The sequence below is a fragment of the Conger conger genome, chromosome 10, assembly GCF_963514075.1.
Source record: "Conger conger chromosome 10, fConCon1.1, whole genome shotgun sequence".
NCBI lineage: Eukaryota > Metazoa > Chordata > Actinopteri > Anguilliformes > Congridae > Conger > Conger conger.
Genome location: NC_083769.1, coordinates 30,948,827 through 30,966,730, shown reverse-complemented (window position 1 = coordinate 30,966,730; position 17,904 = coordinate 30,948,827). Strand labels below are relative to the sequence as shown.

Below are 17,904 nucleotides of genomic sequence, written 5' to 3'. Positions count from 1 at the left end.
GAGAATATGCAGCAGTCCTGACTATGCAGGACATGGTTAAATAGTGTGTGCAAGCTCTATGATAAGGCTGCCAACTGTCTGTGTTACAGGAGCGGAGAGGCCCTGCCTCTCGAGCCAAACCCTTTCCGTTTCAGCCACTACGCTGGGAGGGAAAGATGAAAGAAAGCACAAGAAATTCAATCGCATACTTTCCACATAAATAATAGGACAAGTATGCCTTGCAGTTCCCAGGGCTGCAAGACATAAAAGAAAAGGCAAATCTCCGGGGACTGGGATAGAGCCCTGTTAAACTAGCAGACCACAGACTTTCCAACCATCCACAGCCATTTTCCTGTCCACCGGATCCTTCAAGGTTGTTCATGTTCAAACAATGTTTTTTTCCCGAGCCAATCAAGCCAAAGTTTAAATTCAAGCTGATGGCTAAAGAAAAGCGGTACAGACACAGAGAGCAGGATAAGTGGGAGCTCTGGGACTTAAGCTTTCTCCTGGAGCAAATGAGTGTGAGTGTGGGGTGAGAGGGGAGGTGGTGGGACCGCGAGTCCATGGGGTCAGCTGGGAGACCGGGAGTTTGATGGATTAAACAACATGGGGGGACAGGGGAAGTAAATGCTCTGCCTGTCATTGGTCCGGCTCAGGGCAGGCTGCTTCACCAGGGCACAGTCCCCTCGGCTGGACTCCACCGCAGGGACAGAGGGAAGTGTCAGAGTGAATTATGAGAAAGCCAAACACGGATGGTTGCTCCCACAACCACAACATCACAAGAGTCAAGAGCGCTGAACGCATACAATACAGTGGCAGTTTCATCAGACCCCTCAGGGCACCAGGCTTACCTGGATCTGACTGACAGACACACAAGGCACTGAGATACATCATTTGTCTCAGCCGGAGAAGCGAGTAGACTCATCTGGACCCCGTTGACAGCGCAATTTTCCAAAATTAGCAACCAAGACAAAAGGATGTTTGTATTCATATTTATTGCCCTCAGTGTCTCAATATTTAAAGTCCCAAAGTCCCCAGAGCAGAGGACAGAAAGTTCAGAGAGAGAATAGCTAGGGCCACATCCTCATTTCCTGTTTCACAACATGAACTTTGAAAGCTGACTCTTTTATTTATAGCTTGAGCATTTTGTTAGTCCTTGATTGAACAAAGATGCTAATACCGCATTTGCCTTAGTTTTTTTTTGTCTTACTCCATATTGTACATTAGCATGTTTCTAGTCCCCCTTTCTGTATATACTGTATACAATAACAATGAGGTCAGAGATGTAAGTATCATCAGTGTACATTATGATTCATTCCTGTAACTTTATTACTTTATCATGGTCTTATTTAGCCTTTGAAAAGAAAACCCTTCACTGCACCGCCTTTCCTTTATAATAACACTCATAGTCACTGTTTCCATAACAACAGCCTTCAATATCAACATTCCTGCAGCTACAGTCCCTTGTAATCACTCTTGCCTTTTATTTTCTGCTAAGCACACAATTAATAGAACTACTGTTTATACTTGTAAAAAAGGACAGGTCTTCTTTTTCTAAACATGATTGCAAAACTTAACACTCTATAATCACAAGATGATGAACTTGTAATTACCCATGAATCTTCAGTCGGGCAGCATGCTATAACCAGCAAGCAGAGGTAGATGAAGCAGGCATGATCAGGAGGTGGCGGAGGAGGAGGAGGATGAGGAGTTGAAGGAGGAGGAGGAGGATGTTTTTTTATAGATATGAGTTGAGGAAATACAGAGAGAAACTTCAGACAGCATCAAAGGTCAATGCTGCTGAAACTACACAGCAAAATCCAGACCAGACTTAACTGCCCACAGGAATGGAACATTCTATTGAAACCAGGGCAGGAGTGATAGAGTGAAAACAGCGCCTAATTCAGCACAGCTTTACAATAGTTCTCAGAAAGAGAACTTCACCTTTGACAGCCCGTACAGATGCAGTGGAGAATGGCGTGAGCAGTGTACCTCTCTCCGCCTGAGCACCGCTGGTCACCCACAGAGGGAAGAGCCCAATAAGGCCTGCAGTGCAGATGTGATGAAAGGGTGTGTGCTTCAAGGAGGCTCGCTGCTTGTCTGCTTGTGAGATGGGAGGAAGTACTCTAAGTCATTCCAAATGTATGATTGTGCTGGCAGAGACTTTAACTGGATAGATAAGAGGGATACTATAATAAGCTTGATCACAGAAACATTGCTGGGTAGGGCAGGGTGGAGTGGGTTGGACAGGGAAGAGAATGTGTTATTACGGAGAGAGAGAGTGTAGATGCAAACTGTGGGAATATTGAACTAGATGGTGAACGTTATTATTAAAAATGGGATGTGGGCAATTCCAGCTTTATGGATGTGACATGGGCGGCACGGATGGTGCAGTGGGTAGCACTGCTGCCTCACAGCAAGGAGGTCCTGGGTTCGAATCCCGGTCGGCCGTGGCCTCTCTGTGTGGAGTTTACGTGTTCTCCCCGTGTCTGCGTGGGTTTCCTCCGGGTACTCCGGTCTCCTCCCACAGTCCAAAGACATGCAGGTTAGGCTGATTGGAGAGTCTAAATTGCCCGTGGGTATGAGTGCGTGAGCGAATGGTATGTGTACCCTGTGATGGACTGGTGACCTGTCCAGGGTGTATTCCTGCCTTTCACCCAATGTATGCTGGGATAGGCTCCAGCCCCCCTGCGACCCTGTTCAGGATAAGCGGGTTATCCAATGGATTGGATGTGACATTTGGACACAAAATGACAAACAAAAATCCCTCAGAATTACATGATAAAAAATTTTTTATGCATATACCTGAAATGGATGGCTGCCAAATAGCATTGATTTCAATGGTAATGGGACTAATAAATCAATTTTAAGCATTTTTTTTTAAGCCTGTTGTTTGTCTACATTTTATCAGATTTCAAAATGGTCACAATCGACTGTTTAATTAGGAAGTAAGTACGTTTCTTTTTTATGCTCAGGTAGACATTACTGTGGAATTGCCCATTTGTCCTGCAAACTGTGCAGATACCACTGGACTGGTAATATTTGTATCCTTTATTTAACCAGTGAAGGTCCATTGAGAATATGGAGAGAAAACAGAAATGGGGGACTACGTATAAAAATAATTGAAATGGGGGACTACATATATAAAGTGCTGGAATTACTACATGGTGAAACCAAAATGTATAAACATACCCTTTAATAAAAGCTTGAATCTGCGCTTTAACCACGTACGAATTGTTTGATTACAAATAGAGAAAAGTCAGAAAAGGCAGAAAAAGACAAGGTGACCCTAAACTTCTGAACGGTAGTGTACATTCATATCAGGTGATCCATCTAGGAATTGAATCTCTTTTTTATACATAGTCCCCCCCATTTCAGGGGACCAAGTAATTGGACAGTCTCAGTTGTTTCCGATTAGACAGGTGTATTAAATAATTTCCTTCGTGCGAGTACAAGAAAGCTTTCAGTATGAATTCTTCATTCCATAGCCTTTTCATTTGGAATCTTTGGAATCTGTTATTGCCATTTGTCACCATGATAACAAAAGTTACAAAAGCCAATGACAGCCAAGGAAGTCATTATGAGGCTGAGAAATAAGACAGAAACATCAGTGAGAGACACCAGCCAAACAATAGGCCTACCAAAAGAAACTATTAGGAACATCATAAAGAACAAAGAGAGCATTGGTGAGCTAAGCAAAGAGGCTGGTAGGCCAAAGAAGACCTTTACGGTTCATGACCGAATAATTCCCATTATAATGAAAAAAAAACACCTGTCTAACAGGACACACTCTTCAGCTGGCAGACATGGATATGTCATGGACTAATGTCAAAAGAAGACTTCAAAAACAGAAATACAGAGGTTGCACTACAAGATGCAAACCACTAGTAAGCTTCAAAAACGGGATACCCAGGTACAACTTGCTAAGAAGTACCTAAAAGAGGCAACAGAGCTCTGGAAAAAGGTATTGCGGACCGATAAGACCAAGATTGACTTATTACAGTATTACAGTGAGGGCAAGAGGAAAGTTTATAGGTCAAAAGGAGCTGCCCAAGATCAAAAGCACCCCCATTCATCTGTGAAACATGGGGGTGTTATAGTTTGGACATGCATGGCTGTCACAGGTGCTAGCTCACTTGCCTTCATTGATAATGCAACTGTGGATAGCAGCAGCAGAATGGATGAAAAGTACAGAAGTAGCTTATCTGCTTAAGTTTGATCACATGCCTCCAAACTCATTGGACAGTGCCTCATCCCATAGCAAACCAATGTCCCAAACATATACCAATAATGCCAATAATGTAATATACCATTGCAACCCTGTAATGAGAGAGCCAACCATTGTCCATCCAATTCAAACAAGCACTTGGAATCCAGGCATGATGTACTCCTTAAAAAGTCCGCTGTTGTAAATGAAATGCTTAAATTGGTAAGCAATTGTATGGTGTATGGTGGGCTATTATAATTTGAAATTGTGTATGTGTAGTGAAAAAGTTTGTTGGCAAAGTCTGATGCCTATCCTATGCCTTGGGAGGACGAGCTTCTGGATTGATTGGGCACTGCTCTTTTTTTTGACGTTGTATTTAGCCAAGGGCTCCTGGCAGAGTCGTTTTCGACAGAGGCCAAGGAAAAATCGGCTTTCTCCACTCTGTTCAGTTCATACCAATTTGACAGTCTCCTGTTTGGTTTGCAGGGGGCTCCGGCTACCTTCCAGCGTCTGATGGACAGGCTGTTAAGACCGCATGCTGCATATGCTGCTGCATATCTGGATGATATTATCATCCACAGCAAAGACTGGCAGAAACACATGCAGCATTTGTGAGCCTTGCAGGATGCCGTGTGGGGTGGGTGCAAACCCAGGGAAGTGTGCAATTGGGCAGAGGGAGGTACGGTATCTGGGGTTCCTCTTGGGGTGGGGATGTGTCAGTCCTTTGGTAGATAAATGGCAGCCATTTCAGCATGTTTTATTCTGGATTTTTCTAGTCTCGCTACTCCCTTGACTGACCTCACTCGAAAGGGAGCTGCAGATCCGGTCTGGTGGCCTTTCGGATGATTACGTAGGTTTGTGTGGCGGTGCTCTCTCTCTCTCGTCATAACCACCCTCATGAATAAAGGCTGCCAAGGTCCGGAGTTTTCATATCTCCCTGTGTCCAGCTCTTCTGTTCTCCCAGGGCGAGACTGATATTTTTTACTTCAATCTCACTGTTGTATGAATTGCTTGCTTTCTCTTAGCAAGCATGGATTTGTAAGCCAACTCGGCATAATTGTTGGCTCTGCCATCTTTTTATAGCTTTCTGTATCCTGGTACGTACTCAGCCATCTCACACATGCACGTTTTAACAATGTAATTCTGTCACTCGATGATAGAAAAAACTATTTTTCCCTGGTCCCTAAGTGTAAGTAAGTAAGAAAAAACACAGTTAAGGCAGTCCAAATACATCCACTGAAGGCCCATCCACTCTGCCCCCTTGTGGTGGAGGAGCAGACTGCAGCATAGTAGTTAAGGTACATGACAGAGTCAGTGGTAAAATCCCCAGTGTAGCCAGAATAAAATCTGCACAGCTGTTTGACCCTTGAGCAAGGCTCTTAACACCACATTGATCCAGGGGGTCTGTCCCCTGCTTAATCTAAACAACTGTAAGTGACTTTAGATAGAAGCATCAGCCAAATAATATGTGATGTAATGAGTTGTCAATGTCTCACATTATTGTTGTGTTCCTATTCATATCATACAAAAAACTGTGACATAATAATACCAATTTAGATTCTTATCAGCCTCTTATTTGCAATGCAGGGCAATGAAACAGCGGGCTCTCCCATGCCACACTTATGGTTCACAACTCTGTTTACAACCTTGTTACAAACTCAGACAATACAATCGTAATTAAATGTCTTGGACTTGCTATAGATGTAATTGCACGGGGACTAATTGAGCTAACGGGGCTCCGGTTAAGCTAATTTCGAAATAAAGTTCCACTTTAAATGCGTTGCATATTTGTTAGAAATTGTTTGATAGAGTATTCCTTTTTGGAGAGCTTTATGGACATTTGCTTTATAAAAACATACTCTCATATATGTAAATAAAAAATAGGGGCTAACTTTCTTTACACTTCGTAGCTAAAAATCTTTTTAAATAGAATAAGCATGTGGACATACAGGCCTGTGGATGGACAAGTTTGTCAATGGAAAGCCTGTGGATAAACCAACAGAGATGCCAGCTGTCCGAAGTGCTGGAGATGGATAAGCACATGCACATTCACATTCACATTCATATTCATTTAATCCCGTCCTCAGCTGGTTCAGCATCTGGACATCAAAGTGAACAAATGGTCCCCATGTTGAAAAATGCAACTAACAGGCTCCAATGGCAGTCAAAAGCCTTGGAATCAAGTATTTAAAGTATTCATTTCTCAGCCGCATATGGCTTCCCTGACTGTCATTAAACGTCAATTAGTTCCGGTCAGGTAATTTGATTGGACAAGAGGCATTCCATGAGTTACGATAATTTTATTAGTTACTGTAACTGTTGCTAAGTAACTCTAGCCAGCTAACTAGTCAGTCTTTGTCTACAGGTGTTAACAGAATTCTGAACTAACTCATTTTTGTTGTTACCGAACAAAGTCAATCTATTGTTTCAAATTATTGTCTCAAATGACCATGTATTGATAAATGGCCTTGTCTGTAGAGCTGTTGTATAAAGTCAATATCACTCGAGGTCATGCTGTCTTATTTTATCATGGCTGTGATTATCTTCGGTATATGATGATATACAGTACAACACTCCCTCTTGTGCAAGATTGCTTAATTGCCACAACTTTTGTCCTCATGTTAACAAATGCAATAAAAAGCTGTAGAATCAAAATGTGATACCTGCACTAAGGAAGTGTTTGAATACACCTGACTAATTATAAACAACTGAGAAGTGAACTGTTCAATTACTTTTGGTCCTCTAAAATGGGAGTATGTATAAAAAGTATGTATAAAAAGGCATGTAATTTGAATTGGATCACTCAATATGGATGTAAATACCCTCAAATCAAATGTGATCATGTGCACTTTAAACTGTTTCATTTCAAATCCAAGGTACTGGAGTAGACCCAAAGAACAAAATTTCTTCCACTGTCCAAATACTTACAGACCTCACTGTAGCATTGTAGCACATGCATTTATCCAGAGTAACTTACAAATTAAGACAGCATAAGTGCATTCATTGAAGTTATAATATAATGAGTGCCCAGCTGTCAACATTCCCAGGTTAGCAAGTGACAAACTAAAGTAGATTGTCTCAAAACAACCCACATACTGTAGGCCACGCTTTGACAAGTGAGTAAGAAAGGCCTTTGAGGGCAGAACTGATCACACCACCGTCTTTGAAGTGACCCGCTTCTGTAGAGACCACTAAACCCTCTGCAGCAAAAACTCATTTTGTTCCCTGCCCACTACTTGTCCAGTACCTGGACCCCGAACAGAAGGAATTCAAATCAACGCATTACTTCACAGAGGTTCCTATCCTGACACGCTTGTATGAGGACCTCTCCTAATTGCCAACACCCTGAGGCCCCACCCCCACCCCCACCCCACTTGCAACAGTGACAAGGCTGCCTGCAGCCTCAGGCACCCCTAAATCCCTGCAGAAGTGAAGGAGAGGGGTTTTAGCGTAGTTATAGCAGCCAGTGGGGACATGCACTCGATAAAAGCCTGGGGAAAGGTGGTCGAAATCACAGGACAACATGACTGACAGATCAGCCTTTTGTTGAAGATGCATGTGATCAATCATGCCTCTTCAACAAAAAGCTCAAAATTACAGGGTTCTGCTTGCAGATAATACAAGTCTGGGATATCAAGCACAACAGTGCTGAAATTTCCTAGAATTCATATGACTTCCATATGCTTAAACATGCATGAAAAGTAATTTCAGATGTTTTACCTATAGCATAAAATCCAAAATGCGTCATACATATCTAAGCCTTAATATTCCACCACTGCTAGAGTAATTATTCCAAGAAAGCATTTTACAGTATATACCAGGATCATGAGTGCAACTAATAATCTCTTTGAACTGATAAAATCCTAGAGGGAATACAGTAATGATTTATACACAATAGCATTCACCTGGCTAGAGTCCATCACAAGACTCATCCATAATTTAATCCTCTGTACTGTTGACATGTATTTGCAGGTATTACCAGAAATCATAAATCAGTGTGAGGCTCTAGTTCTGTGAATATGTTGGAAAAGTTGGGCAAGTGCAGTGCCATAGAATGTTTGATCACTGACCCAGAGACTACCCCACTGACCCATTACTCCCTGTCAACTCACCAGCACAGGACTACAGTCATTTAGAAACAGCAGCTGTTTCGAACCAGAGCCGTTGGCAATTACCAGAGGGCACACTTTTTAATGAAAAGCATACCTAACCATGGGAATCGTACATGTAAAGGGTTCTACATGATGTTTCTGTGTAATGTTCTTTGAACAAGGACAAATAGTGACATCTGTTTTTAAATGCTAATAAATAATTTGGTATTTAGCTGATGTGTTTAGCCAAAGCAACTTACAGTTTATTAGACTAAGCAGGGGACAACTCTGTGCAAGGGCCTTGCTCAAGCACCCAACAGCTGTGCAGATTGTATCAGGGCTACACCGGGACTTGAACCACCAACCTTCCGGGTCCCAGTTATGTGCGGAAACCACTAGGCTACAGGCTGCTCTATAAGGCTGCTTATTGGGCCATTAACACTACAAACCCACCCTTTCTATAAATATGTTATATATAGTACATGCTATACATCTATACAGCAAATATATTATTACTATGTTTGAAATTTTTCCAAACATAATGTCCTTTCACATGTCACTAAACTTATGCTTTTGCCATATGGTGCCGATGTGGTTCTTAAGCAAGACATGCTCGTCAACAAGTGAAATATTCAGTGTGACAACGTGTTTGGACCAAGAAAGTTAAATTAAGGTCAGGCCTCAGCCCAGATTCAGCAATGTTCTCATGTCATCACATTGGTGCTACATTGTCACAACACTGTGAAAATGTTCCATGTCAGTTTATAATACGGGGTCATATTCCTCCTGTTACCCACACCTGGACTTCTTTTTCATGGATTCAAAACCTAAACAAACTAATGTCCCTCACACTGATCACCAGACTAACCCCCCACTCCCACTCTAACTCCCACTAGTGGCTCATGCTGAGCAGTGACAGGAAGGCAATGCACTTTGCTGACCATAAAATACAATCAAATGTAAAGACTTGACAAAGTGTATCCTATTTTTTTTTTGTATTTTTTTACTGTCCATATTAATGTGCATCATATAATATAGCCATTTATATACATACAAAACTGCAGTGCCAAATATGAATCAATCCTGTCAAAACAGTTATGTTTCAACAGTATTATGGCCTGAGGTCAACTAAACATTATGTAAAGCAAACAAAATAAAAATATCTCCAAACTACAGCTCCAAAAATGTATATCTCAAATCATGCACATCATGAATGACTCAAATCAATCCAGGCAATATCCAGAAAGCTTTTATATATTCCTGCATGTCCTTAATGTCTAGAGCTAGAGTAATACTCAACAAGTATCGAAGATATCATCATATGGCATCATACAGCGAACAGCTGACGAATATTAACCAGTTTTAAAATCACGATTTAGTCAGATTTCTGTTTTAGCACTACTTTAGTACAATGTGGTGCAAACCTCTGACCTGTACTCGGATTATAGGCTGTCAAGAATATACATATATATATATATAAACAAATAATACATAAATATATAAATAAAATTGTCTTGTAGTTGTAGCCTACATGAGTTTGTAACGGACAAAACGGCTACTGTATAGGCAAATGATTCGATATACAAGATAACACACTAAACATATAAAATAAGTAGATTAATATTTCGTCTTCTTTGCAATCTCGGTCGACTAGCACACCTGCGACGAATTCTGGAGGCTAATTGATGAGGATCTACGTCATCTCATTAGGATGTACCAACATTCCAGTGATTCTTCATCAGTCAAATAAATGACATTTCACTCAAGCTCTGAGACATGGACGTTGAACGAGTCCCCCCTCCAGCTCAACGCGTACCCCCGTCGACTCCTACAGCACCTTTCCAATCGCCACACATGCATACACCAATCCGGTGACAAACGTCAACGCCTTCGCTCACCTTTCCACTTCCCCTCTCATAATCCAACCGCCTTTCTTTCTTGCGCTCCCTCGGCTGAAGAGGAATAAAAAAGCACAGCCTTTTTGCTTTGAATTAACGGTGTCTCGTCTTCAGTTTCTGTCATCCAGCTTTCTCTCTCTGCAAAAGTAGCTGGCACGAGATTGACACACTGCTCCTCTCTGAATTAGCACACAGGCGTTGTACCGCTTGTTTTATTTATATTTTTAAATAACTTCTCTTGCTGAACCGTCCCTGTCACTGCAGCCCAGACTTGTTCGGATGCCTGAAGGGTAGTCTTTCCAAACTTTTTTCAACTCTCTACTCTGTCCCTGCCTGCACGATCTAACTTCTCCCTCTGCCCGCCCTCCCCAGCAGACAGCCAATAATAATTTGTGCACTGTGCCAGTTGCTACTTTCTAGGTAAGTACAGAAGATGTTATTTTAGCAAAATGCCCAAGTCGTTTTTATTTTTATACTATACTCATTCCAAACGACTACATTAAAATTGCCTTGCTGCTACTACAGCAAACACATTGTGATACATTAGCCTTAGTCAAGAAAAAACGATGGGCATGTATCCATAGATTTGGATATACTGTGGCACTGATCAAATTGCATGGAAATTATTATCATTTAATGTTGTAAATGATTATCATTTTCAATAATCAGTAACACTAATTATGAGTTGGAAAGCTGATGGTCCTTCACTCAATACATTACTTATTTGTTTACAAATAGAAACAAATACATTTGTTGATGTGTTCCCTCTTATATTCTGATTGGAAATCAGAACAGCATTAGCTTGCAAACTGTAGCCAACTAGTCTCTTGTAAATGGTGTAGCCTCACTTGAAATCTGTGCTGCGAGTCTATGTAACATTTAATTTATTTTTTATGTTGTTAGTTTCATGGTTCTTCTTTAATCACTAGCCATGTTGATTTAATTTGCACAGCTCTCAAACTATACAGGAAAGTGTCCCCCTATGACCTTTATATCAAGGTTATGCCCTTGGTGAGGCAGTAACTCATCCTTTTAGAGAGGGGAGGTGCAGGGTCCCATCTTTTCCTGCAATAGGGATCCTGTTCTGTGTTACAGCGCTCTGAGGGACTGTTTTACACACCCAATTAACAATATGACAGCCACATTTTGTTCTGCTTTTTCAAACACACAGCAGTGGGGTGGTCAGGCACTAGGTACGCCAAGTTCCAGACTATTTATGTTCGCTTCAATGATTTGGGTAAAGCCTGGGGTACAAGCATAGGTAGAAGTTTATATGATGAGCAATAACACAGTCACCTTAGGGGAATGTCTCAGGAATGTCTGTTGCCATTCATTGTCTGACTGTTCACCTGACTATTGTGTCCTCAGTAAGTTCATCCAAGTGTTGAACAAACCTATGGATACCTTGTATCTAGGTTTTCGTCAAGGCTCAATAACACTTTGACCTGGAATCCTCTACTAAGCACAACAGCACAAAGAGTGAGATGGCAAGAGAAAATGTGAGTGGAATGATATGGAAACCATAACAGAAGAAAAGGGCGAAGGCGGAATTAGGGACAGAGAGTCAGCTGCAGGAAAATGTAAAAACACATCTCAGTCTCAGCAGGGCTGCACTTCGTTACATATGTAACACAATACGATCATTTAAAGTTAATATACATTTCAATAAAAAATAATTGAAGTCATCTGGAATTCCTTGCACTGTTGACATTCCAAAATGTCCATTCCCCAAGGGCAAAAAAAAAAGGCCCACTGCACTGGCATACACTGACATGGAGGGTCTGTGGGCGATATACACTCAAACTTTATTTTACAGTCTTATTCTTATGCTTCTTTTATTTTAAACATTTTATTATTAATAATTAATTGTATGCTGACATTTAAATTATTTGTTTTCTAGTTGTCTTTTTCTATTTTTTTAAATGAAAGATGATTAAAATATACACATGGAGCTCAATAAATAAACTATTCCCTGTTGGTAGTTATTGGGCTGCCAAACAGTGTAGGGAATGGGCAACAAGGATTCAAAAGCACAGTGAGGATACAATAGTGAAAAGATAATCCAGGATCTTTAGTGGCATGACCTCTTTTCCTTTAGCATTTCATATGGAATTCTAAAAGCTAACCTGATGAAAACAGCAAAAAAGCAAGAATTGGCAAGAAAAGCTGTCAGTCAGATCTGTGTGTTTCTTTGCACCAGTTTTCATACAATACTATGTATATGGGTACATTCTTAAGTTTGCCTGTTAAAAGTGTGGAAGAAGAGGTCAAGGGTCACTGCAAACATTTGGCAATGCAGGGTTGACAGACATGTATGCATGCACAAGAGTGAACATGTAATACAATGACAGGTTAAGAGTAACATCACAATTGTCAAGGCAGAACTTGTAAGAAAATGTCAGCAAAAAGCCTTCCTGGTGACATGCAGAAACTAAAACATGTCATGCTCTTGTATAGTCTGCTGGCTTGTTTCTTCTTTGTCAAAGTTGAATACAAAGCAACAAAAGGCCATCCCATGATCCTCGACTCATTTAGGTCTGTGTGTGTATATGTGTGAGGGGTTGAGAGGTTAGGGGAAACTGTGTTGGGCAGATGTGTAGAGCTGGGTCTTTTGAAGCAGTCAACAAATGAAACTCAAACCATGTTGCACTAATAAAATGATTCCATCCCTGCTCACTACAGACTGTGCTGGCCTGGATTGCGGTTAGGACTGGGGAAGGAGGGGACTTTGTGTATGTGTGGGGGGGGGGGGGGGGGGTTTGAACAGGAGGCACCCCTTCAAATACATGCACACATACACACACACTGTGCCAACTTTAATGGTTTCCACATGCCACCAAACTACTCTTCTCCCCCTGAAGAGCTGGTTATCCCTGCATCTATAATGGGAAAGGCCTTATGTTATAAGATACAGGGGAAGAAATCTATTGATGGAGACCATATGAGCATTGATTTTAGCCACTGTTTTCCCTTAAATCAGCCCTATTCCATATTAAAGTTCCCATAGGTTGCAGTAAGGGTGGGGTACACACAAACTGGCGTAATTAGATGCAGGCTAAATAATTCAATTATGCAATATGGATTATATGCTTAGCCTACGGGTTTGCATGCCTGATCATTAAGCAAGTAACATATTTGATCTGAGCAAGATGCATCTTATGACATCTGGACTCGGTTTAGAGGAAAATGAAGTGCCTTGAAAGTATGTCACTCCAGTTTCTGACTGTCACTTCCAGTTTTGAAAAGAGCAGTTTATATTTAAATTGTTTCTAATTGTTTTTCTTTCTAATAGTTGTTTACAGTGAAATAGAGAACTGTAATATTTTACAGTGGCAACAAACACCCTGTGTTACAGTACGAGGACTGAACCTCTATGGCCTTGATTCCCAGGTATACTGCATGGAAAGGGAATGCAGAGAATAGCAGAGCCTCCATCTGACCTCTAATGGAAGCCATATATTGCTCTTTCACTGCAGATGTTCAGAGAGGGGTGTGTTCGCAGTAAATCAATCCTAAAAGCAGGAATCCGGTGTGGTAATGCAGCTCCCTGCGTAACTCCATATGGATGTTTATTGACAGGACAGTCAGTTACCTGACTCTGATCCGGGGCGGGGCTAGGGTAGAGGCAGCGGTGGGTATGGATAGGTGTGGTTGCAAAGAGGGCGGGTTGACTTTGGAACATCAAATAATACTTCAGAAAACCACTCCATCACTCAGTTCAGGTGCAGACTGAGCTTATTCAAGTGGAGACTGGCTTGGTTTTGCCTTGAAATATATCAAGATACATTTATTTACAGTATCTATTTATTCTTTGCTTTAACACAATATATATATCCCTCCTGGTCCATATCGTCCTGTATCTGCACATTTGAAGAAAACCATTTTTATTATATCTTCAAATTCCTGGACACATACACACACTACACAGTACATGACATAAGCAAATACAATCATTACACTTTATAAGTGAGTTAACTATTTCCTGCATTGTGGACAAGAAGTTCTCCTGCTTCTTTAATAGAACCAAAGAGTTGTAACAACAGTCTTAGTCACACTGAAGTCTGTACCTTTCAATATGCATGGTACAAATTCATGCCTTTGCATTATGTTCAAATTAAACTGAATTAATTTAAACATAGTCCCAAATTTTACATGAGAACGCCACCCTAACGGCTTCAAATATATCATTATAGTATAATGCATTCCATTATGTCATTCCATATGCCATTATCCAAAAAACAGTGCTTGCCCTATAAAATGTTTTCCTTTTTTTTAAGTATGTTGGATGGTAGCTGAGCATTGGTGGGTGCATGTCTCAGTGTACACCTATGTGAGTGCATGTTCAATGATCGTAATATATCCACACAACAAACATGCATGCACACATGCACACACATGCACACACGCAGAATATAGCCTACATATTCTAATTCCATGTTCACTGCTTCTAAGGCCAGCAGTCAGTGTAGCCTGTTCCCAGTTATGAAAAGGTTATACTACGGAATGATGCAAGGTAGCAGGGGTGAAATGGGAGGAGGTACCACTAATAAATCTCTTTAAACTCCATCTGTCGCCCCATTACCAAACTACTTTCCCTGCCCCTCGTACCACCTGTTCACGTGACACTAATTAATCATGCAGCATATTTGGATAATTTGTACGTTTCAGGAACAGAAGTAAAAATAAAATTGCATATGCATTGATGTCAACACGTCATTTCTTAATGTAGTTGAGTGTGTTATTGTTGATCTTTACATATTCAAATGTATACCAAAAGAGCTATCAAATAAAATTTAATTGAATTGAACTGAGAAAAAGAGGGAAAGTAAGGCTTGAGATGGAATATTTACATTTTCCGAGGATTGATCAAGGGGCTAAATTCAGCTTTTCACATACTTTTTAATATAAGACGGTATGTCCAAAATGACCATTAGCAACTGCAAGTAGCGATGGTGTAAAGCCCTTAATACCACACCACTCATTTGGGTTGCCTGGTATCTACACTCATGAACATAGAGCCATTTCAGCTGAGGAGATGCAGGTACATCCATCTCCATATCTATCAGCTCATCCCTGAAGCAGGAATAATTGTTGCTATGTTGTGAACAGAAAGTGATTTGTTACTGTATTGCCTTGAAAGAGATATTTTCAGATACATTGCTCAGTGTGCAGGGAGAGATGTTAGGGATGCTGGGGCCTGTATGGGTTAATTTACGGGAATTCCTCAGGACAGCAGTAGCAACATGTGTTCAAGCTCGTGTGGGAGTGTTTGATACCTGAGCACTGCACCTTAGGCAGTGAGGTCACACTTCCTCACCTGCACCTCCTGCCTCAAGGGACATGCTTGTGTAGATAGTGGAACTGAAAAAACCCCACTAACACTGGAATAGTAACACTAACACTGGAATTAAGACAAATATACTGGAAGCACACTGGTGTAGTAATGCACTCTGGGGCAGAAGTCAACACAACAAAATCAGAATGCTCATTATCTTGGGTGGAAGAACTGACCATGCAGGAACACCATGGGGTATAGGAACTGTGGGCTGTTTCTGATACCATACAAATGCTTCTTCATTTGATGCAGTGTTCTAGATTTGTGTTCTGATTTTTTTTAATCAAGCCAACTGAGAACTTGATTCTCACTGTGTGGGAGTGGGATGAAAGGGATAGTGTCTCAGATGTAGAGACACAGTTTTCGTGGGAATTTTCCCTTGACACTGGGATTAACACTCCTACTCCATCAAAACATTTAATGGAATCTTTCATTTCCAAAGCGAGTCAAGACCAGAATTTCACATCTCATCTGAAGGTTGGCACCTTCTGCAACACAGTGGCATGAGAGCATCAGGTCTGTGATCCAAGTACTAACCATGTCTGAACCTTAGCATTAGCTGTTTGCTATGATTAGTGTACAGGGTCGTATTCTTGATGTTAAAGCCTTTCTTCTTTTCTCAGTATAGCAGAAGGGGCCAGTTAGCATTGATTAGAGAAGTGCCACATCTCCCTGTGTCAACAAGTCCTAACCTGTAGGCACATGGTGACTTTCTATTAGGCACTTATGTAGCAATTACCTTATCTTGGTGGAGGAATTTTAATAATTGTATCCCATTATCTTCTTTTACCCTGCATTTCTCCCCACATCTAAGGCACCATTTAAAAGGTGAAATGATCACCCTGATTATGTATAATGATTGATTTCCACAAAATAGTTATTTCCTCTTTACCTCTCTAGCTCTTTGTGCAAGCTAAAAGCTGACTCAGATTGAATCCGCTCTGTGGAGCGAATTACCGTTTTAAACAAGGCACCACACACTAATTTCAGGAGCACACAGTCTCCACATGTATGTTTCATGTACAATGTTTTCCACAGGGATGGTGGTGGGCAGGCTTCCGTTTCAAATTCCATATTTCAGAGAAAACACTGTTACTCACGCACGCATTTTTCCATCCCTGAGAAAGTCTGTCTGTCCCTGTAACATACAGTAGTGACTGCTGGGTTAGAATGTAATGTATGCCGACCATCTATAAAATGTAATTATATAGTGTATTATAAAGGGAGAGCATGTTTCAGTATCTTTATCTCTCTGTTTCAGTGGGTTTCTACATCTCCTTTATGTGCTGTTTCCTTCACCTTTGCATTGGGGTAATATGGATATCATGTGGAACACAATAAATCTGCCCTGCAGAAATGAAACCACAAATAGCTCTTCTCTCTGTTGTGGGTCTTTTAAGCTGCAGAGTTTAGCTTGCCAAGCCCGTTCAAAGAGACATATTTATGTTCATCAAACAGATGAATAGATAGACACCGACTACAGATGGAGAGACTGGAGATTCCCTCTCTCAGAACAAAAGGACAAAAGGACAAACGCACCACAGTTTCTCACACAAAATAGACAGACAGACAGACAAGTAAGAGTCCAGCTATTCTCCTAGACAGCCAGAAGGACAGGATTAGAGGCTCAGCTCCAAAACACACTAAGGGAGAAGCAGGAATGCTCCTTTGCATGTTCATTCCTATTTATTTGCTTCCAGACTGGCTTTTCCCTGAATTTGAATGTTGGATTTTTGACAATTGAAATACATCCAAAGACCACATAGAAAAAAAAAGAAAAATCACTTCAACCTTGACCAGGAGTGGGTGGATGGTTCATGATTTGTTTCTATTTATGCACACACTGCATAAATAAATAAATTGGGTTTGGACAATGGAAGCTGGATTTCCTAGACTCTTCAACAGTGGCCCTGTGGGGGTCCTGAAAGATATTGTTGTTACTTAAGCCAGACTTGATATGCAATGACTATAAATAGATTTTAGAATATATTTCAAAATATAAAACCTTGCCTGGGTGGGGGTCCCTGGATCGGAAAGGTTGAAAACCTTTGAAAACCAGATGTGATTATTTTGGGGCCCGTTTCAAAGTGCCACTATGAGGCCCCTTTCCCATCCCCCTGACCATAAAATGAATCATAAAATAAATCGCTAGGCAGCCTCAGGGGCCTCTGGTGGTTGTTTCATTTGACACGGGTGAAACATAGGTAGATCCGCCCCTGCTCAGTCCAATCACTAGGAAGCCTGACTGCTGTAACGCAGTCATCTGCATTTTAGCCCATAACTCCTGAATCTAAATATTTTTCCCCAGATTCCTGTGCTTATGCCAAACAAAATATATTAATGATTTCATTTGATCTGCCAAATTCAATTCTGCCATTTAGATTTTTTTCCGAA

At 41.0% G+C, this 17,904-nt stretch overlaps 1 protein-coding gene across 1 annotated transcript in view; it reads right to left on the bottom strand.

Moving 5' to 3' along the window:
- Positions 1-10,474, bottom strand: part of col7a1 (collagen, type VII, alpha 1) — an 85,951-nt gene extending 75,477 nt beyond the window's left edge. Inside the window, exon 1 of the mRNA XM_061257731.1 lies at positions 10,176-10,474. The gene's annotated coding sequence lies outside the window, so the exon portion shown is untranslated. The remainder of the gene's footprint in view (positions 1-10,175) is intronic.
- Between the last annotated feature and the right edge of the window lie 7,430 nt (positions 10,475-17,904).